The 25489-nt window shown below is 38.1% G+C and overlaps 1 pseudogene; it reads left to right on the plus strand.

Moving 5' to 3' along the window:
* Positions 1 to 1547: 1547 nt before the first annotated feature.
* On the plus strand, positions 1548 to 7795 carry LOC149235115 (ABC transporter C family member 10-like; annotated as a pseudogene).
* The last annotated feature ends 17694 nt before the right edge of the window (positions 7796 to 25489 follow it).

The raw sequence follows: 25489 nt of genomic DNA on the forward strand, positions 1-25489 counted from the left end.
ACGTAACGCTATTAGTTATCGAACCGTTTACCCTAACCACGTTATCGAACCCATCCTGCACACGGATATCCGTGTTTGATGCAGAGTAGGGCGGGGGTGTTGAGGAGCGCGCAGGAGGAGTTGCTCCAGAGGAGGGCGGGGACCTGCAGTGAAGGGTTCGTGTAGAGGACGACGGGGACTTGCAGTGAAGGGTTCGTGCAGAGGACGGCATAAAAATGATGACGAGGCCTGCAGAGGAGGCTACATGAGGGCAAGAATCGATCCCTGGACCTGATGACAGTGGCGTCATGCAGAGCTTCAGAGTGTATTTGTTTTGAATACACTTCGTCAAACTGCTAATAGATCAGAAGCTGATCTGCTATTGGTTTTAGACTGGTAGCGCAGAGTAAATGCATTTGATTCAGTAAAATTGTTTGTTAATGCTTGTTATTCATGCAAGTCACTTTATTTCAGTGTCTTATGTGATTGCTTCCATTGATATTCACAAATTTGGGTTTTGGATTCATCCCCAAGTTGTTGATAGAATTGCAGACTGTCACAGGGGAAAGTTGTTATAGTTTTGCTTGATTTGTGACACATGGGTCTTCTTCTCTGTGGCACCCATTGGGTTTATAAGGTTGTCTTGTTATTGTGAATGGAATTTCTGTTTATGCCTAGCTGGGCTTCATGACATTGTATTGAAAGAGTACATGTTGTTATAGTTTTGCTTGATCTATGATACATGGTTCATCTTCTTTGTAGCACCAATTGGGTTTGTAAGGTAGTCTTGTTATTGAGAATGGAATTTATGTTTATGTCTAGCCAGGCTTCATGACACTGTATTGACAGGGTGCAGTTTTTTCTTGATAGTTTACAGATTTGGGTTTTGAGTTTTATCTCAACTTGTTGAAAGAACTACAGATGGTCAGGTTGGGATAGTTTTGCTTTATTTGCATACAAGGGTGTTCTGTTTTTTATTTTAGGGTGGACGGGGCACCCATGTCACATAGATTCAGAAGGTTGTGTTGTCCAAGATGTTTACTGGGAACGGAATTTCTATTTAAGAGTAGCCAAGGTTCGTTACACTGTTTTGGATCAGTATACTTTGGCGTCTTTGCCTCCATTAAATGTATCAGTATAGAGCTTGGACAGGCCTGATGTGACCTGACTTGAATAATCTGTAACAGAGTATGGTTTCTAGTCTGATTGGGGAAAGTACTCTCTGATAGAGTATGGTTTCTGTCTGATTGGGGAAAGTTCAGTTCTCTTGGCTGATTGAGTTTTTCCCTTATTGCCTTGAGTAGTCAATTAGGAAACTCAGGGAGCATTCGGGAGACTGCAGAAGTAGGAGGTTCATGCATTGGGCATAGGAAAGAGCTTAACAATTTATGTAGTTTAATGGTGTACTACTTTTAAAAGCTTCTGAGAGGAGAATATGATAGGAAAAAACCATCAATAACTTGTTTTCAGACAGTGTAGACTCCCCAATCCACATTGAGAATGTCAGTGACCCAGCTCTAAATCAAAATATCAAAAACATTCATTCCGATGTGGTTTGCAGAACAAGGATGGCAATATTTACAGGTAATCTCATTACTCTGATTATATTTTTTTATTTTCAGTCTGAGTTATCCTGTTTCTATTGTTTGAAATCACGGATTTTGCAACAAAATGGGTAGCATGGCCCTAGTCGTATGGCATATATATAATATGATATTCATATGTTTATAAGATTGTTATGGTAGATGATATTTGTCAAGAACTTCTACAATTTTTTTATTAATTGTCTTGCATTGAATTGATTTATCAACCCAGAGCTCTGGAACAGCTTTTGTGGCACCTCAAATGCATTGTCCCCTGCTCAACGCTGTGAAGAGAACTGCATTTTACCCCTATCTCTCTACTCTGAATTACTACACACGTTTCATTTGACCTCATGCAGCAAACATGCTTTGATCGCATTCATACATTTAGTCTTCTTGCTGACATTCTGGTCCATCATTCTCATCAAGTGGGTAAGGTGGACGAGCATACTGAGAAATGTGAAACCTCGAAAGCCATTTCGCACATGTGTTGCAGTGATAAATATTATTTTGGGTGCGATTAATTTGGGATTGGGGATTTGGCTTTTACAAGAGAAATTGGGAAATGGGTTTGATTTAACTCCCTTGCACGAATGGCTTGTACTTTTAGTGCAAGGATTGGCATGGTTTACACTCGGATTAACAGTAACGAGTGGGCTAACGTGGTCTGTAACGACATTTGTGCGTGTTTGGTGGATCGTGTCATTTTTGCTCGGAACAGTGGATTGTGTTTCAGCTGGACTGAATTTCATCAATGACAGAGAGCTTCCCTATGGCACTATTCTCTCCCTTGTTTCATGGCCAGCATGTTGCTTGATGCTCATTTGTGCTGCGAAAAAGGATTTGAAGAGTTCAGAGGATGATCTTCTATCAGAACCCTTTCTAGGCAGGGATTACCGAAATCATGAGTATCTCAACTCCAGCCAGAGGTTTTCTGAGGAAGATCAGATAACATTGAAGTTAAATTCCATTGTAACTCCTTTTTCCAAGGGAGGATTCTTCAGCAGGATAACATTTTGGTGGTTGAATTCTCTTTTGTCCAAAGAAAAGAAGAAGCCTCTAGAAGAAGATGATTTGCATTGTGTGTGTGGAGATGATCAAGCAAAGAATAATTATACAACATTTACAGAAGAACTGTTGAGGCAAAAATAGAAAAACCCATTTGGTACTCCATCAGTTTTCTGGGCTTTGGTTTGCTGTCACTGGAAAAATCTGGCAAGGACTGGGTTCTATGCTTTTCTCAAAATACTTACTCTGTCTTCTGGACCACTTGTTTTGAATGCTTTTATTGGATTTTCAGAATGTAGACAGTCATTTAAATATGAAGGATTTGTTTTGGCAGGAACACTCTTTATTGCCAAGACCATAGAGTCCATATCTCAAAGGCAATGGTATTTTGGCACTAGACAGATTGGTCTGCAAATGTGCTCTTCACTCGTTGCAGCAATTTATCAGAAACAACTAAAGCTGTCCAATGAAGCTAAACAGGTACATACAGCCGGAGAAATCATGAGTTATATGGCGATAGATGCTTATCGTATTGGCGAACTTCCTTTTTGGTTTCATCAGAATTGGACAACAGAACTCCAGCTTATATTTGCTTTAGGCATCCTCTTCCATGCAATTGGATGGGCCACACTTTCGGCCTTGGCATTTATCATCATTACTATTCTTTTTAACTCTCCATTGGCAAAGTTACAGCATAAGTTTCAAACTGAACTCATGTCAGCCCAAGATCAGCGGTTAAGGGCTACCACAGAAGCTCTGGTGCATATGAAAGTACTGAAATTGCATGCATGGGAGGAACTCTTCAAAGAAATTATTGAGAAGCTGCATAAGGTAGAGTTCAAATGGCTATCTGTGGTTCAGTTTCGGAAAGCCTATAATTCGCTGTTGTTTTGGTCATCTCCCATTTTGGTTTCGACTGTAACATTTATAACCTGTTATTTTTTAAAAATTCCTCTTACTCCAAGCAACGTTTTCACGTTCATAGCCACTTTACGCCTTGTTCAAGAACCAATTCGACTAATGCCTGATGTAATTGCTATTATCATTCAAGCAAAGGTCTCATTAAGTCGTATCATCAAAATTCTTGAGGCTGCTGAATTACAGGATCAGGTGGTTGAGTGTGTATTTCTTCATAACTCTGACCACTCTCTTCTTATCAGTTCTGCAACACTAAGTTGGGATTCCAGTTCATCAAAGCCCGCATTGAGAAACATAAATATGGAGGTTAAAAATGGCCAAAAATTGGCAATTTGTGGAGAAGTTGGATATGGAAAATCAACTCTTTTAGCTGCAATACTTGGAGAAGTACCAAAGTTAAGGGGCAGTGTGAGTATGAATTATTTACCTCCTTACCTTAACATTGTCAACCATTTAAATTGATTGATTCTCTTTCTTATTGTTCTCAACACCGCCTCTGCAGTTGCAAGTATGTGGCACCCTCACATAAGTTTCTCAGACTGCATGGATTCAAACTGGAACAGTACGAAACAACATATTATTTGGGTGTCCCATGGACGAGCAGAAATATCAGGAAGTTATCCTCAAGTCTCCACTGGATAAAGACCTCTAGAATCTTCCCTTCGGTGATCAGACTGAAATAGGATAAAGAGGTGTCAATCTCAGCAGTGGCGAGAAACAGCGGATACAACTTGCCTGTGCCTTATATCAAGATTCTGATATTTATCTATTGGATGATCCTTTCAGTGCTGTTGATGCTCATACAGCTACTAGCCTGCTTAAGGTTAATATGTCGATTTCCTTCTAATATAAAGGTTTTTAAAGTTATTATGTAGTTGTTACTAATTTTCTTGTTGCACCTTTATACAGCAATGATTTTCATTTTCTTTAGCTTCTGTAGATCCTATTAATCATGGATTTTGATGTGTAGGAATGCATAATGGCAGCACCGTTAAACAAGACAGTAATCCTTGTAACACACCAAGTTGATTTTCTCCCAGCATTTGATGCTATTCTGGTTAGTAAACAGTTGTCCTAGCCATGTGGAAGCTGTTTGTTTGCTTGTATACAACATTTTGACGAAGTTTTTTAACAGATTGCACATAATTATAACTCCTGTAATTTTAACATATCTAATGCTCATAGCTTTGGCAATTTTTCTTTGAATTTCTACACTAAAGTTTCTCTCTTTCGTAGTTGATGGTAGATGGGGAGATTCATCAAACTGGGAAATATCAGGAACTGTTGGTCTCGAGTGAGGTATTTAGGGAGCTTGTGAATGCACATAGGAATACTGTTGGTTCCAATGAATCAGTAGCCACGATGCCATCCACAAAAGATGAACCGATTAATGACAAGAGAGAAATTCAAAGGAGCAAATCACATAAAGAAAGACTGATTTCAAATAGAGCTCCCAAGGGGGATCGGCTAGTTAAAAGAGAAGATAAGGAAGTTGGGGACACTGGTTTGAAGCCATATATTGACTATTTGAAACAGAATAAAGGTTTCTTATATTGTTCTTGTGCTGGTCTTGGTCATCTTATATTTCTGATTGGGCAGATTTCAGGAAATATTTGGATGGCTGCAAAGGTGCAAAGTCTTCAAGTCAGTGTATTAAGTTTAATAACAGTGTACTCAGCCATTGGGTTCACATCTATATTGTTCTTATTCCTTTGGTCATTGCTTTGTGTTATTTTGGGGCTTCAGGCATCAAAGTCCTTCTTTTCTAAGCTTCTGAGTTCTTTATTCCGAGCACCAATGGCATTTTTTGATGCAACTCCATTGGGAAGAGTTCTGAGCAGAGTAAGTATTTTATGTAATCACCATGGGCTTCCTTCTTTTCTTTTCGCTCCTTAAAACAAAAAGTGAAACTGATGTACATCAGGGTAGTAAACTACTGACATTTATCTTCCCCACCTCCTTTTTCAGGTTTCTTCAGATTTCAACATTCTCAATGTAGACATTCCTTTCTCTTTTGTCTTTGCCATGTCGTCTACCATGAATGCTTATAGCAGTCTTGGAGTTGTGGCTGTTGTAACATGGCACGTTTTGTTTGTAGCCATTCAAATGATTTATTTGACCTTTCAACTCCAGGTAAAACACCACTTCACGCAAGTTTCTTGAGAAGACTCTGTACTTCACTATGAATATTCTGAGAGAAGCTATAATTGATTTTTTGTTTGTTCAATTTAATCAGAAATACGATTTTGCCTCTGCTAAAGAACTGATGAGACTGAATGGTACAACGAAATCACCTATCGCAAATCATTTTGGCGAGTCCATAGCAGGAACAATGACCATTAGGGCTTTCAAGGTTGAGGATCAGTTCTTAAAGAAGAACTTAGACCTTATTGATAAAAATTTGAACCCCTTTTTTCTACAGTTTCTCGGCAAATGAATGGTTGATTCAGCGTCTAGAGATGTTAAGTGCAATTGTTCTTTGTTCCTCTGCTCTTGCTATGGTTCTACTCCTAAAGGGCAGCTTCAATCCTGGTATGAACGATGAAACTAAGGGTCATCTGTGGGAGATATCTGTTGTTACTAGATGCTTTTATGTATACGATGATGATGCCTAACATTTGAACTGGTGCAAGTTTTGTTGGGATGGCACTATCATATGGTCTGTCATTGAACATGTCATTGGTTTCCAGTATTCACATCCAATGTACACTTGCAAACTACATTGTTTCTATAGAACGCATCAAATAGTACATGCACATTCCTAGTGAGGCACCAGCTGTTATAGAAGATTGTAGACCACCAGATAGTTGGCCCTCGCATGGGAAGGTGGAATTGCAAGACTTGAAGGTACCTGAGTTGTGCATTCCAACAAGATGAATGTGTTAACATTTATTTTTTTAACTAAAATTTGAATGGTTTATGATGTTTGTAGTCGAATATATTTTGATATGTGTGCAGATTAGATATAAAGCCAATAGCCCCCTTGTTTTATAGGGCATTACATGTACATTTGAGGGAGGGCAAAAGATTGGCATTGTTGGGCGAACAGGAAGTGGGAAGACCACTCTCATTAGTGCTATTTTTCGATTAGTGGAACCTGCAGGGGGTAGAATCCTTATAGATGGTTTGGATACTACCTCTATTGGGCTTCATGATTTGCGGTCGCGCCTTGGGATTATTCCTCAAGAACCAACTCTTTTTCGAGGAACTGTTCACTTCAACTTGGATCCATTATCTGAGCACTCAGATTTGACAATTTGGGAAGTATGTAAATGCTATTCAACATAACATCTCATTGAATTTATCATATGTGGAATGACAATAGTAAATAATGCTTTGAATTTATTTTCTTTCTTTATTAAGGTTCTGAACAAGTGTCAACTTGGAGACATTGTAAGAGGGAAGGTGGATGGCCTAGATGCACCAGGTAAATTTTGTATTAAATATATATTTTTAAATGTCATGGAATTCTTTGACATGAGGCCAAGAATTTGGCTGTTAGATTTGCAAGTTTTTCGTGGCACTAAAAGATCAATAAAATGCAGTGGGGGACGATGGAGAGAATTGGAGTGTAGGACAAAGACAATTATTTTGTTTCGGACGTGCATTGCTAAGGAAAAGTCGAATCCTTGTTCTAGACGAAGCAACAACATCAATAGACAATGCTACAGATGCCATTCTCCAGACAATAATTAGAAAGGAATTTGCAGATTGCACTATAATTACCATTGCACATAGGATACTGACTGTTATGGACAGTGACATGGTGGTTTCCATCAGTGATGGTAAGGCCCTGTAATTGTATCTTATCTCTATGTTGTATGCATGGATTGCTTTCAACTAAATTTGTTGCAGTTGAGGAAATGGACAGTAGTGAAAGTGAGTCTATTCATTTCTACCTAATTTGAATGCTTTTGATTTGAATTCATGCAGGTGAGATGGTGGAGTGTGATCATCCATTGAAGTTGATGGAAAGGGAAGGATCGTTATTTGGAAGGCTTGTGATAGAGTATTGGTCCCACACATCAAATGCTCTTCTTCATGCAACAAGCACTAAATGAATAACCTTTCCGTCTCTCTGCCCAGATCATGAGATCTTTGGTCGATGCTTTAACTCTTGCATGAAGGGCTAATTGTAGCATTGGTGACCTTATTGTTCAATTGATGTATTCTCGTGTTAGATAAGATCTCATTGTAACAGCGATCAAAATGATGGGTCTACGAAAATCTGGGAGGCCAGTTGTTTAAAATTAGCTCATCTGTTGTTGCAACCTGAATTTTCGTTCATAAAAAAATACTTTGAACAATGTGTTTTTGTGCACAAGGGCCTGAAAAAGTCTCTGTTGAAATTTCTAAGTCTAACCTGTTAGAAATTCTTCCTGCACTATCTGGTTTATTTCACCTACTTGTTTAAATTTTTAACAAGTTATTTAACCATATAAATACTGAAAATAAACACAAATGCAGTCTCAACCATCTAAAAATCATCAACAGAAAGAATAGACAAACACACAAGTGACACCATTATTTTTGGACAATCTTCCCCGGAAAAACCCAACTTGGGAAAACTGGTGCAGCAGTTCTGAGGGTTTTATTACTAAGCAACGCTTCTTGAGTACAACTAGGGTGCCAAACTGGCTCACTCAACAGAGAAATCAATCTGGCAACCATACCTCTATTCGGAAGCAGATATTCAGCAAGTTTGCTCCACGAAAATCTCTTTGACGCTTCTCAGAAGCTCTGAGTCAGCCCTCCTGGCCTCTGCGTCACTCAGAAGCCCCCTACGTCAGCCTTCTGCTGCTCTGCGCTGGCTCTCTGGCCCTCTGCGTCATCCACGCAGGCCCTGCGAGCCTCTGTGCAGTCACTCTGGCCCTCTGCGTGGCTCCTGTTGGCTCTGCGTAGCCTCCTTTACTTTTGTCCTGGTCCTTTGGCACTATCTCTGCCTCTCTGCTATGCACTCATTGCCCCTCGCTGCAACTCAGATTACTTGTTCGAATTTTCTCAGCAAACCCTGCTCCAGAAAATCAAACTGACTAATAAATCTTGGTATATCTCCAACTGACCCTCATGCCTCCTCTTATACGTTTTATGTCAAGTTTTCAACGGCCGAGATTAAATCTCTAATCAACGGTTGAGATTAGATTGGGCTTGATCCATGTATTTTAGAACATTCTCATGCAATTTTATATTAATACCCATTAATATTTTAATTTTCCTAAGTTTAGACTTATGAACTCCATTAAAACTATTAATTATTTTAATATCTTTCTAACCGGGTGGAATTTCCCCAAACCAATTCTCAGTCTTGGAGATCTCATGTGTTTCAACCTATCCACCAATTTTCATGGCTGGAGCACATCTTATGCTACCCCAAATCAACAGTTCCTTCTATTATGATGCAAGTTTAGAAATGGTTCACCTATTTGAACCAAAATGGGTCTTGATGGATTGATTATTGTTGGGATTTGAAATAAAGTAGATGCAAGTTCTTTTCCCACCTTTCAATAGACTGTTATTGTCTGTATGGAATGGATGAACGCTTTATTTTATTATTTATGTGGAATGGATAAGGGGTCTTTTACCTTCTCTCAATGATGTTATGAAACTTAAGTTCTCTAATTATTTATGAGAATCATAGGTTATGCATTCAAGATGGCGATGTGAGAACCCATGAGGTGTAGATCGGTTAGTTTGCATGGGATTTGGTTCCCACCAAGTCACAAGTTCAAACCTCATGGGGATCGCTTGAGGATGGAGGCCACTTTGGGGGAATTAAACTTCCGAAGGGACATCCAGGCTCGGCCAAGTCCCGCACTTGTATCTTGGTGATAAGCATCCCATTGTGGGTGGATCAGTCTTCTTCCATCCAATAAATGGGCTAGCCTAGGGCTAGGCTTAGCATAGCCAAAAATAAAAGAAGATGAGGATGTGAGAATCGTAAGTTATGCATCTAAGATGATGTAGCTTTGTCTTAAGCTACATTGGTTTTTAATTGGTGAATACTGCATTCTGTTTAGCAAAGCATTTGTGACTGCTTGTGTCAATTTCATAGAGTTTGATCTGTATGGAAATAGACACAATTTGTATTGTCCAAACATCTTCATTCTATTGTTTTGAATACACTTTGTCAAACTGCTAACAGTTTTAAGGTGAACAAAGATCAAAGCACTCCAGGTTGCTTAGTATGCCTAGCATAGTAGTTTTCTTTGTTTACATGTATTTCCATGATTTGGCAGAGATTTATGTTGCACTGGTTGTGAGTTGTTAATGATTTCAGATGTGGATTAGGATTAAATAGCTCTTCGAGGAAATGTAATGGTATGTTGAATTGCATTTGAAATATTTGTTTGGGGAGGCTTAGTTTGATGTTGAATTTGTGTATCTTTGGATCTCAAAATCTGGAACTATCTTATGTTAGGTTTGTATTATAAACAATGACTGAAAGACTTCATTCACCTCTTTTTTATGCATGTCATGATGTGGGTGTCGTTTGGTATTGTGTTGTGATCCATGACTTGTATAATGTGCTAACCAGGGGTTGCTTTAGCATGGTAAATATGTGGCTGACACATACAATTCTTGCTATTTTGTTTTGACTATTTTACTTGTCCTTTGGAAGGAACTTGCAAAAGAAGAATGGAGATCAAGATGGGAAGACCAGCTCTACAATTTAAAGCAGAGAGCTAATGTTAGAGATGCGGGTCAAGCATCATCTTGGGGTGCCAGGATGCACCAGTAGAACTATTCGACATCCAATTGATCAATTTGCTAGCTTTTCTAGATGCACTTATCATACAACAGACAAAGTGAAGAGAGGCTCTGTAACCAGGAGAAGTTGCATCAGCTTTAGACCTTTTCTGCTGTGGCTTGCCCTATTTATACTTACCCTGTTGCACTGTATGCTTGTATATATGCAAGTTAATAACCGAGAATACTTTGAAATTGGTTTCAAAGTACGAGTTTAGTGAATGTCATGTTCTAAAGCTTATTGTGTCCATTCTATTTAGAGATATCTGAGGCTAAGGATGTGTTGACCCTTTAGCCTTTAGGTGAAGGCTTATCATCCAAAGATCATATTGTATCTACACTTCCTTTGTATCATAAATATGCGGTTTCACTAAGATCAATAATTTTCATAATGGAGCAATGCCAACGGCTTTGGGACTTTATAACCTGAATTTTAGTAATTACCTTTGCTGATTTGATATGTCGGGTCTTAGGCCATCCAAACCAACTTACAATTTTAGTTATAACTTTACAATTTTCCTTGGAATGTAAATGAATGGAATGTCAACTAAAGCAGGAGGCTTACGGGACTGTACTAAAGTTTTCTTGGTTGCTTCCTTAAAGACTATATGTTATATAAGAATCACAAATTGACAGAATGAGTTCAACCAGAGCAGGAGGCTTGTAGTACTGCATTGAACTTTTATGCTTGCATCATTTTAGACAATATATGTCATATAAGCATCACAAATTGATAGAATGAACTACTGGTAATGGAGTTGAATTAGACATGCGGGTTACATTTACTTTGATATAATAAACTTCTTGTGCACTGGTGTTTAGATATGATTTGATGTGCTACTAGTGTAAGAGTGGTTATTGTCATTGTAAGTAAGGTGATTATACCAGCAAATTTTTTATTAACTCGGCAGCAAGTGTGGCCTCCCCTTGTATGGGAATAATACAATGAAATGTTGCTGACTATCACCATTGAGAACAACCCACGGCTATATCATCAATTATTCTTAATACATACACATTTTTCTTGTAATTTTGCCCAGCCCACCATAGAATTTATGTGCATGTTGAAGGTGGCTGCTTATTTCAAATTGGGGAACTTGGCTTAAAATTATGAGTTCCAAACTTAAATCCTATTTCAATGACCTGCCTACACATCCAATTTTTTCAACTTCAACCTTGGGAACTAAACGGATGCTAACTCTTTTTGTTGTGTCGTTTGTTTCTTCTTTCTAAATGATGATGTGCCCAACCACATACTAGCACTTACAGTAATATATTCATCCAAATTTGTCATACGTTTGCATATTTTGTGCACTGTATGGGTTGCGATAGCTTTATAATTTTTGTACTCTTTAGACATTCTTGCAAGGGGAATGTGATGGCCTTTTTATTTTTGTACTCTTAGACACTCTTGGTAGTGCCAAATGGTACTTTGAAATATTGTTGTTATAAAATAATAGCTACATTGCACAAGAATCTAGAATGCCCTAACATTGGGAAGGTGGATATGATTGTTTATAACATCAAAGTTTCTTCACATTGCACAAGTATCTAGAATACAGGAACATTGGGAATGTGGATATGAGGGTTTAGAACAGTAAAGTTCCTTCCAAATTTACAAGAAACGTCAGGTTGGGAGTGGCAATACTATAAATTAAATAATTATGAAAAAATATTCTGAATCACAATACATCTTATAGTGAGTGGTGCATTGATATATCATATTTCAATTTATAAAATGTTTGAAGGTATTACTTACCAATGTTCAGATTACATTCATACCCTGTTTGAAGGTATTACTCACCAATGTTCAGTTTACATTCATACTCTGTTTGAAGGTATTACTTACCAATGTTCAGATTACATTCATACGCTGTTTGAAGGTATTACTTACCAATGTTCAGATACATTCATGATAGATGAATGTAATCCACGTATATTTGGTTAAATTCAAAACTGACTGAAATATAATGCCAATATTGGAATGTTATGCTTCTTATAAATGCGTATACTCTACTATTTATTTCAATCAAAATGTGGGCTATTTCTGAACTATTTCGTCTCCTAGGAATGCTTTAGATTTTAGTATTTAAATTTCATTTCAATCAAATGCCTCCTATCTATTGGAAATGCAATATGGTATATACTATAGTATATCAGACTTTACTATGTTAGTATATTGAACTATTCAACAAGTTACAATGTCATATCGTTTCTTTCACCTCTTCCGTTACAATATAATAGTATTTTCTAATAACACCTTAAATAGGTAGCATATGGAAAAATTACATCTCGGAAGAGGTACAAAAACATGTTCACATAAACAAAAACAACTACATGGATAATGGATAACCTCTACATGACATTACTATTATTTACCAAATAGCCATATTCGAATACACATAACTAGTCATTTTAAGTATAACTCATTATTCATCCACCCCAGCTTTCAACAATGTCCATTCACATGTTGCTATTTCTCCACACACTAATATTATTTGCAAAATACCCATATTCAAAATACACATAACTATTACTTTCAACTCTAACTCATTATCATCCACCCTTTTTTTCAACAATGTCCATTCACATGTCGCTATTCTTTCACAAACTATTATTATTTACAAAATATCCATTTTCAGAATACACATAACTAACTATTGCAATTGTAACTCATTATCATCCACCCTTGCTTTCAACAATGTCCATTCACATGTCCCTATTCTTCCCCACTCTATGCTATTCTTCCCCACTCTATACATGTCCTTATTCTTCCCCACTCTATGCTATTCTTCACCACTCTATGCCTTACGGCGTTTCCTTTGCAACATAAGGTGTAAATGCTAGTTATAGGCTCCACACAATCACTTTGTTCTTTCATTACAGTTAACTGCCATAGTTTGTGTTGCGTATATAATAAACTCTGTAAGAGGTTAGGCAGAGATGATTTAATGTAATAACAATAGTCATAAGGAATTGATATGTGGAGGTTTTAAGATGAATGTAAGTTAAACCAATGCAAATTTTTTAGTCTTCCTTAAGAGAGTGAAATCTTTTAATGTAAGCTCGGCACACTGAAGCATTGGCAGTCCCATAGATGGTCTGATTGGAAGGGTCTTAATCTATTTGTCTTATTCTTAGTCTCATTGAAATAATATTGAGTTAGGCTTTGCCACTATACTTTACCATCATTTGCACTTCTACACTTTTCACAATGAATTCTTCGTCCATTTATTTGTTCATCCACTCCCCCCCAACCTGCCCACCACCTCACTTATGTAAGAGACCTGAAATCTTGTTAACTTTAGCATCATTGGGTAGAGAAGTAACAATGTGAGACATAAAAGTTTTAATGTGAGTGTCAAAACACTCATTGAAAGAATTTCCACTTACAACATTAGAACTTTTTTTTAAAATTTTAAAATGATTTATCGGACACTCAAAAATGCTGAAAATAAATCGTCATCCACCAGGGGAATTATAGTTAGAAACTAGGACAATACTAGGTGGGTGTGAATCAACACTGTAGGAATTTTAAAATCTTTATTTCACCTGTAATGATATTAAGACACCAAGAAATACTTCAGCAATGCACTTAGATGCTTATGTCAATTAATAACATAAGTAACACAAACAAACACAAAAATTCTTCAAAATTTTCTTCAATTCCTTCACAAGGTAAGCTACAACTTGTTGTTACAAAATTCTTTGCCTACAACCAACATGAAGCAATTACCCCTTAATTTATTAACTACAATTGAAAGGAGCTTCAACGCCTGAATTTATCAGATTCTATTGAAAGGAGCTCCAACCTATAAAAATTTACTAGTAACTACTCGAAGGAGTTACAACCCCTGATTTGCAATCTACAACTTGCTTAACCTTGATGATTAACCTTTCATACAATTTTCATACTCAAATAAAGAAGGACATTTGTTTTACAATATAAACAATTTTCCCACTATCACCAACACCTTCATCAATTTCTAATTAATGAAAACATCGACAACATCAATCCATATAAACTCACACACTACCAAAATACTCTATAAAACTTGTTCAATCAATTATGCTTATAAAGAATTTTGACTAATAAAATTGGCTTCTTGCATTTTGGTTAACTTATTGATTTTACCTTGCATGAATCTCTTATTTTGTATTTATTTAGCTCTTTTCAAATTATTTGAATGCTTTCTCCAAGTCTGCAGGCATTGATCTACTATTCAAAATTCAATCTCTAGGTTTTTTGTCAATTCTATTGATTCTAGCAATTTATCAAAGTTTAATTGTACTTTTAACTATAGCTCTAACTTTGGTGAGTGTTATAGTTGGAAAAATTTCCAAATATACTAAAAATAATGTCCATGCTACCGTATTTAACCCTTAAGCCCTTGACACTTTGTACATTGGCCATATAGCCTATATGACCGAGTAGTTGCAACCTTGTCCTTAGTCTCTTAGTGCTTATCCAACCCACACCTTTGGTCACTACGCCACACAGAAACAAGTCTCAGTCCTTAAGGTTAGGCTCCTGGCTGCTTTATCCCTTCATTATTTCATAAATTCCTCTAGGGTCTACCTTAGGGGATTATGTGTCATTTGGGGTTTCCTTTCTACCTTCTCTAATTGGTCGTCAGCTTCGTTGTGTACTTCCAACTCATCTTGGTACTTTGTTAGCCTACAGGTTCTTCTCTCCATTATCCTAACCTACCTCTGAGATCTTGGGATTGGGATGAGTTGCCCTGATGGGTCTGTCTACTGCACCTATGAACTGATAAATGAAAGTTTGAGCTTAACTATCACTGACATTCGCCATGTATGCCCGATGCCTAGTCACCCCGTAGATCTTCCTCTATGCACTGCTTAAAGCCTTCTGGGATCAAGCCTATGGGATGATGTCATGGTTACATCATCTCTGCCACATGGTGCCTCTAGAGTGTGACACGTGTCACCGAGATATGAGCCACTAGGACACCCAAAAAAAATAAAATCTTGTGATGTCTCCAAGTCTATATTATCGTCATGGTGATGTTATCAATATTAACTTGTGCATCCACATATTATTCGATGTATTTGTTGGGCCCCCTTGTCATTAATTTTTTGGTCCTATATATGTCCACCTTGTGTCACTGTATAACCCAGTTGTCATTGTTTAGTCTGCGATCACATGACATGGCCATGGTTACACAAAACCAGTTTGTGGTTTACGCACCCCCCTGAAGCTGATTATGGTTAAGAAGGGGGGGGGGGGGGGGGGGGGGGGTGGTGGGCGGGGGGCACAATCATCCTCGATCATCGATCTCACAATCAACAGTCTAGGTAAACTGCCTTTGCACCATCCCCCCTATGCGTTAACGTGAAGCGCACTGACCCCCCGCAATTTTGTTGATGCGTCGATGGGGACGTGTGGCGCTTGATCCGCTCGTGAACATGCTCGCCATTTAAATAGTCACCTCCATAGTATTTTTGTCATCTTCTCTCTATTACAAGAAAATTTGGGCACATCAAACCCGACTTCCAGATCCATATTATTATGGTCCATCAACCCATAATTCAGTTGTTTTCATTCCCTAATGAAGTTAACCTACATCATGCTTGCCTTTCAAGAGTTTCATGACACCATTCATCCAAAAAATGCCCCTAAAGAGATCAGAGCAGGTGGCTTTCAATTTGGTTGCAATGCATTGTAGTAACTGCACTGTCTGGGTGCTATGCATCACACCTAGCCTTTGTTCTTCCTGTGCCGAGCGAGATTCATCAATTTTTTGAAATGAATACATTGGATTCCTCATCCAGTAGATGCTTCTGGAAGTTTCTAGATGGATTGGGCTTGCTTTTCGATGAGGAAGGAGAAGAATGAACCTTAATCCATAATTCCTTCCTCCATGGAGCCACTTCCCAATTTTGGCAAAGCATTCATGAGGGCCATTAATGGCTTAACCTCCTCCATTTAGCTACAAATGGACCAAGCATTCAAAGGCTTGGAGAGGTTGGAACTTCTTGAGTTAAGGAAATTTTGTTTGAGTGAGACTTGCAAGAGAGTAAGGTTATCATGTCAAATTGTTGCTTCATGAGGAGAGAAGGGTTTGAAGCTGGAAGGATGACACTGAATCGAGCATGCATCTACATGGGTTGTAATCTTTCCTTCTATCAATAAAGAGTTCTATGCTTTTTCCCATTCATGTGTTTATATGATGTATATTGTACTTTGGATTCTATAATATGTTTAGTTAACAGATCGATATGTATGCTTTGATGGTTTTCTATCTCGGCTTGTGTGTAGGTACCTTCCAAGTGAGTTAAGTACGGAGGGGAGTGGCGAGAGCGGTCAAAGGGAAGAGGGATCGAGCGAGAGTTACAGGTTGTTTCTTTTGTTCTTCTTTCCTTTATCTGTTAGCTATAGGAAAAGCAATGGAATTACTTTAGCTATTGTTCTAGACTAGCTACTAGGTCTAGGGGTTAGTCGTTTGAAGAAACAATAAATTTTGCCATAAAAAATGGCGACTCTGCTGCGGAACGATCATATCCCTTGTTGTAGCTTATAAATCTCTTAAAACACTTTGACATACCATACCTTCTGTGTTTCATCGAATTCAAGTTCAATTTACTGAAAATTGAGTCAGTTTTGAGCACAAAATTTTCATTCTGTAATCAACGCACCTTTGTAACTAACATAGTGCACTGCATTGCACCCTCTACATGAGACTCAGTGAGATGCATTGCACTGTCCTTCACTCTATCCTGCACTGATCCCTTTAGGATCAGTTTTCCCATCTAGGATCTGAAGCCTTTAGTCAATTTTTAGTTGTTTGAATTGCGTGTTGGATTTAGATGAGGTTTTGTCTCTAAAAACAGTCTTTGTTTCCTTGTTTTGACCTAATTTAGACTGGATTGTTGAATGTTTTTTATGTATTTGTTTTATCATTTGCAGTCCACTGTCGAAAAGTAGTTTCGGTTGATTGTTTTGTCAAAAAACGAAGTGTCCTAAATTCTTCCTTCAGAAAATAATCGATTGATCTATTTGTACATTTGATTCATATTTTCATTTAAAGTGTCGAAAATATTCATTTCTTTAAAGTTGAAAGTGTCGTTTAGTCTTCCTTCCCCTTTAAGAGAAATTTTCATAAATCAGCATTTTTCGTGAAAATAATTTCTGAATCATTTGTGCATTAGCTTTTCTTAGTGCATCATTCACATTAAGAGGAACTGAAAAGAAAAAGAAATACATGCAATTGCATTTTAGAGTTTGAGTTTGTGTGCTTAAAAGGAATGGTCTAGGGAATTGCATTAGTTTGTGCTCTTTGTTGTTTGATCTAAAAAGCACTTATATTCTCTATCCTTCATAGCTAGGATTTTCATCGTTGAAAACAAATGGAAAGAGTGCTTCTCATTCTAGTTGCATAAGGAATTTCAGAAAAAATATCATGGTGAAACCTCAAAGGAAAATTTTAAACAAGATCAACCTAAAATTTACATCAATTAACCTAATAACGCATTGGAGTTTAACGCAAACATCTAGAGGTGTCTAGGCTAGAGACGTGTTTCAGCGTCTTAAAACCTAGTGGCTGTCATTTTCATTGAGGTTGGGTGATTCCTCCTCTCTGATTCGATAAGTACTAGTACGAACTTGTGCTCCCTGTACTATCGAGTATATAGTGGGAGACCCCAATAGGTTTAAATCCTTTATACCTAGGAAGCTGATTCTACTGCCTTACCGATCACAATGCACCGAGCACAGTATTCGGGAAGACTGACTGCCATACGATAAATCCTTGGTAATTTCTCTTTCATTTACCACCAAGTTGTATATTGCAGTTTTGTGATTAGTTTGGTAAACCCTCTTGCTTAGTATCTCCAGAGCAGTCACTTTCATTCTTTTTCAACTCCTTAAAAGAAAAGGTTCATTTGAGCGCTTGTCCTTTCAAGCTCATTAAACATCGAAAGCGAATAGAGCCATCTTTTGTTTTTTCTCGACTCTTTAAAAATGAAAAAGCAAAGTTATGTTCTAGTGTCATAAAAGTTAATTGACCACGAATAACATCCTTATTCCTTAGTTGAGTTTAGGTTGATAAGAACAATTAGCAATTCTAGAGGAAGATCAACCTCCACTCCATCGTTCGAGGAGAGTTACGATCAAACTGCCCTTGCCAGCGGAAGCGACACCAATCTGGTCAAGGCGGACTCATCAAACTGAGTCTGGCACTTCATCTAAATTACCAAAGCCACCTATCACAGCTAGTACTGAGCCTCAAGTTACTCCAACTATTTCTGCTATATCTATTACACAAGAAGAAGTTACTCAACTGCCTGAGGCCACTATAACAGGAACAAGTGAAAAAGTACCCGAAGTTGATCCACAACTTGAAGTTAATCAACCAGAAATTACTTCAGAACTTGAACCTGTTCAATTGGAATTTGATCCAAAACCCATAGAAGTTCAAACCAAAGACATTTCTAAACCTGAAGTTGTTCACAAACCTTCCCTTGAAACTGAAGCTCTTTTACCAAAACATCTGGACTTTGACCTTGAACATTACGAAGTTGTTACTGAAATACCTCAGTCATTTGTAGTTCCTGAAACTCCATCTTTAACACTAGAAGTATTTTTTGGACTTGACAGTGAAATCCTTCCACCTGGATTAATTACTGTAGAGGAAGAAGCTGAAGAAAATTCTACCCCCAGGACTCCACATCATTTTGGACCTGGTTTATATCTTTATTCAGAGTCTCTTCCTCATTCTCCTATTGCCTCTAAGATCCCACTTGATTAATTAGGTCAAATTTTTGGTCGGTTAACCATGGCACAACAACTGCAAACATCCTAGACTATTTGATCTAATGCAGCTGCAACAAAATCTTTTGTTGATACTTCTTCGATGTTTACTACCACACCTGAGTCACATTTATATGGACAGCCATCCATCCCAGCTAGTTACCAGTCTATGTATGGAATCCACTTAGGGGTTTCTTCTTTGCCATCATCATCACCAATGTCATCATCGGGAATTTTACTTGGTTCTTCTTATCAAGGACAAAAATTTGATCCTGCTTACTAGTATCAAACTAGGAAATTTGGTGAACAAAGACCCATATATTCTCTTAACACTAGATTACCACCATATTGTCAGGAGTATGCCTATTCACACCATCCTCCCTATCAAGGAGGACAACCCTATGGTTATGTCCTGTCGTATCCAGGTCAGCCTGAAATGAGAGTCTGTCAGTGGTAGCCAACTATGCCACAACAACCAAGGCTTGTGTATCCAACACAACCTATGCAAACTGAGCCGATTATTTCGACCCAACCTATCATAACTATGGAACCATAGATACAAGCTCAACTTGTTGTATCTCAACCTGTGCAATTTAGTTCCGCTACTTCGTAACCACAAGTTTCGAGTGAGCAAACCCAAACCTCTCAGGCTATTATGCAACAACCGCTTGTTTCTAGGGTACAATTACCTCAGGTTAGTGTGCCATTATCTAGAGTAACTCAAGTTGCTACAGGTTTAGTTTATTCTCAGCCTGGTCAAACTGGCATTGGGGGGCAATATCAAACTTCACAACCGATACCCTAACAACCTTGGCAGCCACAGTATCCACAACCTCCTTTTCACAATGTCCAACCTTAGTATGGGCCTGCTTTCCAAGCTCAACCTAGGCAAGGACAATATCAAGAATATCAGGGTCCTGTGTATCAAGCCCAACCCGGTTACGGACAAATGGAAGGTCAACCTGGTTTTAATCCATATATCAGATATGTCCCACCGCCCTATCAAGGATATCTGCCTTATGCAGGTGTGCAAAGGCCTATGGCACATGCAATTCCATATTATCCCAGATATGCTCAACCTGATTTGAATCAACAATTTCCATTTGTGGCAACTCTAGAATTACCGGATTTAAACCGGCTTACCAATGATCCAATTTTGTATGCACCATGGTGGCTGGTAATTTCTCATAAGTTGCCTTCCGATATTCTAAAGTTTAATGAAAATCCTGGAGAAGACCTGTCAAATCACGTTATGACTTATCATTTATAGTGTTCTTCAAACTCCTTGAATGATGATTTAGTAAGACATCATCTTTTCCAAAGAATGCTCATTTATTTGGCTGCTAAGTGGTATATTGAATTTCCGAGAGCTTCTTTTAATAATTTCACCCATTTAGCCACTACCTTTTTGACCCACTTCCAGTTGCCCATTAGATATGACACTGGAATGGAACTTTTGACCAACTTTAAACAAATGACTTCTACTCACATAACGAATCATATTCATGAGTGGCATCGTCATCATCGCATGGTTAAAACCTATGTTCCTAATCAGCTTTTAGCTGAGTGGTTCATTAAGTCCTTACTGCCATCTATCACTGAGGATGTGGCTAAAGGTGGAGTTGTTATAGAAGAGCAAGTGATTGCTCATGCCAAATATTTGGATTTGATTTATACACAACCTAACATGATTTATGACAAAATTCCACATGAACTGCACCTAAATCAATCCATTCTGCCTCCATCATTGAATAGGGACTCTCATGCCGGAGACGGTGTGATCAGTTCCTTGAGCACGCAAACGGCGAGTAGACCATCTAGTCAATCATTTGCCACAAATCAAACTGTAAATGCACCTGAGGTTCCTGCTTTCGAGATTAATTCCGTGTCATCTGACAAAGGTAAGAATCCAAAGCAACCAGGAGGTAAGAAGAAAGGGAAAAATAAAAAGAAAACTAAAAACCCTCCTCAAGACAAATCATCTGATTCCTCTACTTCGGGACAGAAACCTCGTTATCCATGTCTGATATGTAATGATGAGCACTTTACAAGAGATTGTCCTCACCGCTCGGAAGTTTCTAAGCTGTTAAAAACTTCTATCGCATCCGCAGTGTTGACAGATCCGTTTCCGAACACGAATACCAATATGGTTGCAACAGAAAATACTTCCGCATCCCAAGCATTAATGTTATCCATAGAAAAACCTAAGGATGAGATTATGGTTCAGACACGTAGTAAAGATTATGGTAATCCACCATTCTCATCAAATAATCAGGCCACTGATCAACCTGGTTCTTCAACTTCGACCGCATCGGAAAATATTCCACTACCCATTGCACCAGAGTTAACAATAAAGCCACTGAAGGGAGTTGTGCATAAACCAATGTTTAACCCTTGAGCTCGAGTTGCTCAAAATTATAACATAGTAGAAGATCTTGCTTAGTCTCCTTCTGTTATGTCAACGCTTGAGGTATTACAAAATTTCCCCTCCCAGAAGTAGGCTTTACTATCGGCAATAGGTGGAGTAGATCGAGTGGATTCTAATCTTGTGGTTTTTAATCACTCAAGATATACACCACAGTTGCCAGCTCAATTAGCTTTTCTAATTCAGGTTAAATCTCTCAACAAAAGTATTCATCTAACAATCATAGATGAGGGAGCTTCTATCTGTATTATGTCAATGAGCTGCTGGAAAACACTGGGGTCACCTACATTGTCAAGATCACCAACCACATTGAAGGCTTTTGATGGAAGAACTTATACTTCATGTGGGATTTTGAATAGCTTGCAAGTAGAACTAGGGGGAAAAACGGTAACTGTTGAGATTGAGGTAGTTGACGGACCCCTTGATTACAACATTTTACTTGGACAACCATGGGTTTATGCTATGGTTGCTATTGTTTCCACGTACTTTCATACGATTTCATTTCCTCATAAAGGTGGAATAATAGTTATCGACCAAACCTCATTTTTTTCCTCTAGTTCTCAAGTTATGGGAAGCATTCTGTTTGTTAACGGACCCTCGCTTTCACTTCAATCTGTTGGTGTAGGTCTTTTCAAAGACCCCTCCATAATGGGTACTTTCACACTTCCTCCACCATCTGGAATCATTAGAAGTTGTGAGAGTCGAGACATGTAACATGTTATCCTCTACTTCATCTGATTTAAAGAGGATCACCAATAGTGTTGAAGACAAGAGTTTTGCTGAGATTATCGAACTGGCATAGCAATCAATTTTTCTTGCTTGTGTGGCATTTCCAGATCCACATTCACCAATTGTATGGGTAGATCGTTCGCATGAATATGGTACTTCTTCCAATCCTTTTGCTTGTATATATTCTACAGATGAGGAAATCATCCAATCCATGATGATAGGAGAAGAACCTTGGGAATATTATCATCATCATTCCCTTCCTCCAGATTCCAGTGTGGATTATTTAGAAGAACTAGTGCACCCTTAAATTGTAGATTTCTTTTTGAATTCTATTAGAATAGATTTGGTAGATTCTGAGCGTAATTTGTCTAACATAGAAGAAACCATTTCTATAGACATTTCGACCAAGCAAAAAGTTGTAGAAAATGTTCATGTCGGCAAATCTTGTTCTCCTCTGGAACTCAATATTTACCGTACTTTGTTTCATGAATTTAGAGATGTATTTGCATGGTCTTATGAGGAGATGCCAGGTATTGATTCAAGCATTGTTGAACATCAAATCAAAATGTACCCTAATGTCAAACTAGTACGATAGCGGCTTCGACCTGTACATCCAAAGAAAGCTGCTGCCATTAAGACAGAGGTTGAAAAAATTTTGCATGCTGGCTTCATTTACCCTGTACCTCTTACTGATTGGGTATCAAATATTGTTCCCGTGATGAAAAAACAAGGGAAAATCCAACTGTGTGTTGATTACTGGGATGTAAATAAAGCATGTCCAAAAGACAATTATCCTACACCCTTCATCAACCAAATTATTGACAAATGTGCTAGATGTGAAATCTTTTCATTCATGGATGGCTTTTCCGGCTACAATCAAATCAATATCTGCCCAGAGGATCAGTAAAAAACTACATTTATTTGTCCCTGGGGCACATTCGCGTATAGAAAGCTACCTTTTGGTTTGAATAATGCAGGGGCTACATTTCAGAGGGAAATGAATTATGCCTTCCATGACATTAAGAACATCGTACAACCATATCTTGATGATTTGCGTGCTCATTTATGAAAGCAGACTGATCACCCACAGCATCTTAGAGCAATATTATTATGGTGCCGACACTACAAAATAAGACTCAATCCACACAAGTGTGTGTTTTGTGTTGGCTCTGGTCGATTTCTTGGATTTGTAGTCTCAAAAGACGGAATTCGACTCGATCCAACTAAGGTTCAGGCAATACTTGACTTGCCTCCGCCTTCGAATTTATTAGAGTTACAAAAACTTCAAGGGAAGGAAAAATTTTTGAGGAGGTTCATTCCAAACTATGCAGAGTTGGCTAAAGGTTTTACACGTCTGTTGAAGAAAGAGGTACCCTTCCATTGGGATCAGGTTGCGCAAGCTTCCTTTAATGCTATTAAAGATTCCCTGATTAGAGCATCATTAATGTATGCCACAAACTATCAACAAGACTATTACCTGTATCTCCTCACTGTAGATACAACCATTGGAGTGGTTTTAGTCCAAGAAGTAGATGGAATAGAACATCCTGTATATTATTTGAGCCATAATCTCAATGATATAGAAAGGAAATATTCTTATGTGGAAAAGTTAGCTTTGGCTGTCGTTCAAGCTATGCAGAGGTTTCGTCACTATATTCTCCTGCGTAAAACTACAATTATCTCCGATTGCAACCCTATGACATACATTTTGTCACGTCAATTACTGGGGGGAAAATACTCGAAGTGGATAGTTATATTGCAGGAATTTGATTTGGAATTCGTTAAATCCAAATCAGAGAAATCTCTCATATTTGACGAACTAGTTTCCTTATGATTCAACATCAGAAACATCAATCATGGATGAGTCTCTATTTCTCATTTCGTCAAGTGATTCATGGTATGGAGATATACTGATCTATCTCCAGACCCAAGCTTTCCGACCCGATACCTCTCACTCTAAACAACAACGTATCAAATACCAAGCCAAAAATTATCTGATCATTGGTGACATGCTTTATCGCGGTGGTATTGATACGATTTTATGTAGGTGCCTCACTCATGAGGAGGCCGAGAAAGCTTTGAATGATTATCATTTAGGTGCTTATGGTGGACATCTATCTGGGTATGCAACAACATAGAGAATTCTCCGTGCTAGATACTTTTGGCCAACAATAATCAAAGATTGCATAATTGTTGTCAGAAGTTGTCGTGCATGTCAAATTTTTGATCAGAAAGCTAGACTACCACTTGCACCTTCGCATCCAGTAGTTGCTGTTGGACCATTCGCTAAATGGGGCATTGATTTCATGACTATTTTACCAAATGGGCTGAGGCAATGCCTACATTAAACAACAATGGTGAAACAGTTGCATTATTTTTCTTCAAACATGTGGTTGCTAGGTTTGGTGTGCCACAGGCCATAGTTACAGATCATGGGTTGCATTTTTGTAATCACATGATGGTTGAGTTAGCTAACAAATTAGGACTGTCACATGATAGTTCTCCTCCATATTATCTGCAAGCTAATGGACAAGTTGAGGCTATCAACAAATTCCTTAAGCACATGTTATAATGAATGATTGGAGTTCACAAACGAAATTGGCATTTAATCCTATACTCAGCCTTGTGGGCATATCGAACCTCGGTGAGAAATGCTACTGGATTCACACCCTTTTAGTTGGTGTATGGTTTGGAAGCAGTCTTTCCAATTCAATGTGAAATTTCGTCACTCAAACTCGCAATTCACTTGCTACCTAACACTTCTGAGGAAGAAGCACGTTTCTTTGAATTAATCCATCTGGATGAAACCCATCGTGATGCCGCATTGGCTAACGAATCACACAAGAAATGGGTAAAGGCGAGATATGATCAAAATGTCAAGCCTCGAGTCTTCTCAGAAGGTGACCTGATCTTGGTTTATGATCAGGAGTTGGATAAAATTGGTGCAGGAAAATTTGAACCACTTTGGATGGACCCTTATATTGTTAAGCGCGTTTTGATGAAAGCTTCCATTGAGTTAGTAGATTATGACGGAGTTCCATTGTCTAAGCCCAGAAATGGGTTGTATTTAAAACGTTACTATGCTTGATTGAGTATGGTAAAACTCATGTAAATATGCTTGGATTTCATGTCTAAGTGTGTTTCTTTTAGGGTTTTTATTTGGTTAGGTAATCCACTTTGCATTTATTGCAGATGTCGAACTTTTCGTAACCATGTGTTGGTTACGCCGATGGTGCTAGTCGTAGCACACAAAACTTATCTGCTGCAGCATAGGCCATTTTTGCTTCGAGCGACAAGTTAATGAGTTTTAGAGGGATTTGTATTGGT

Source organism: Pinus tabuliformis, chromosome 8 (genome assembly GCF_031772625.1).
Source record: "Pinus tabuliformis cultivar Carrire ecotype Pingquan chromosome 8, CPIR1, whole genome shotgun sequence".
Lineage (NCBI taxonomy): Eukaryota > Viridiplantae > Streptophyta > Pinopsida > Pinales > Pinaceae > Pinus > Pinus tabuliformis.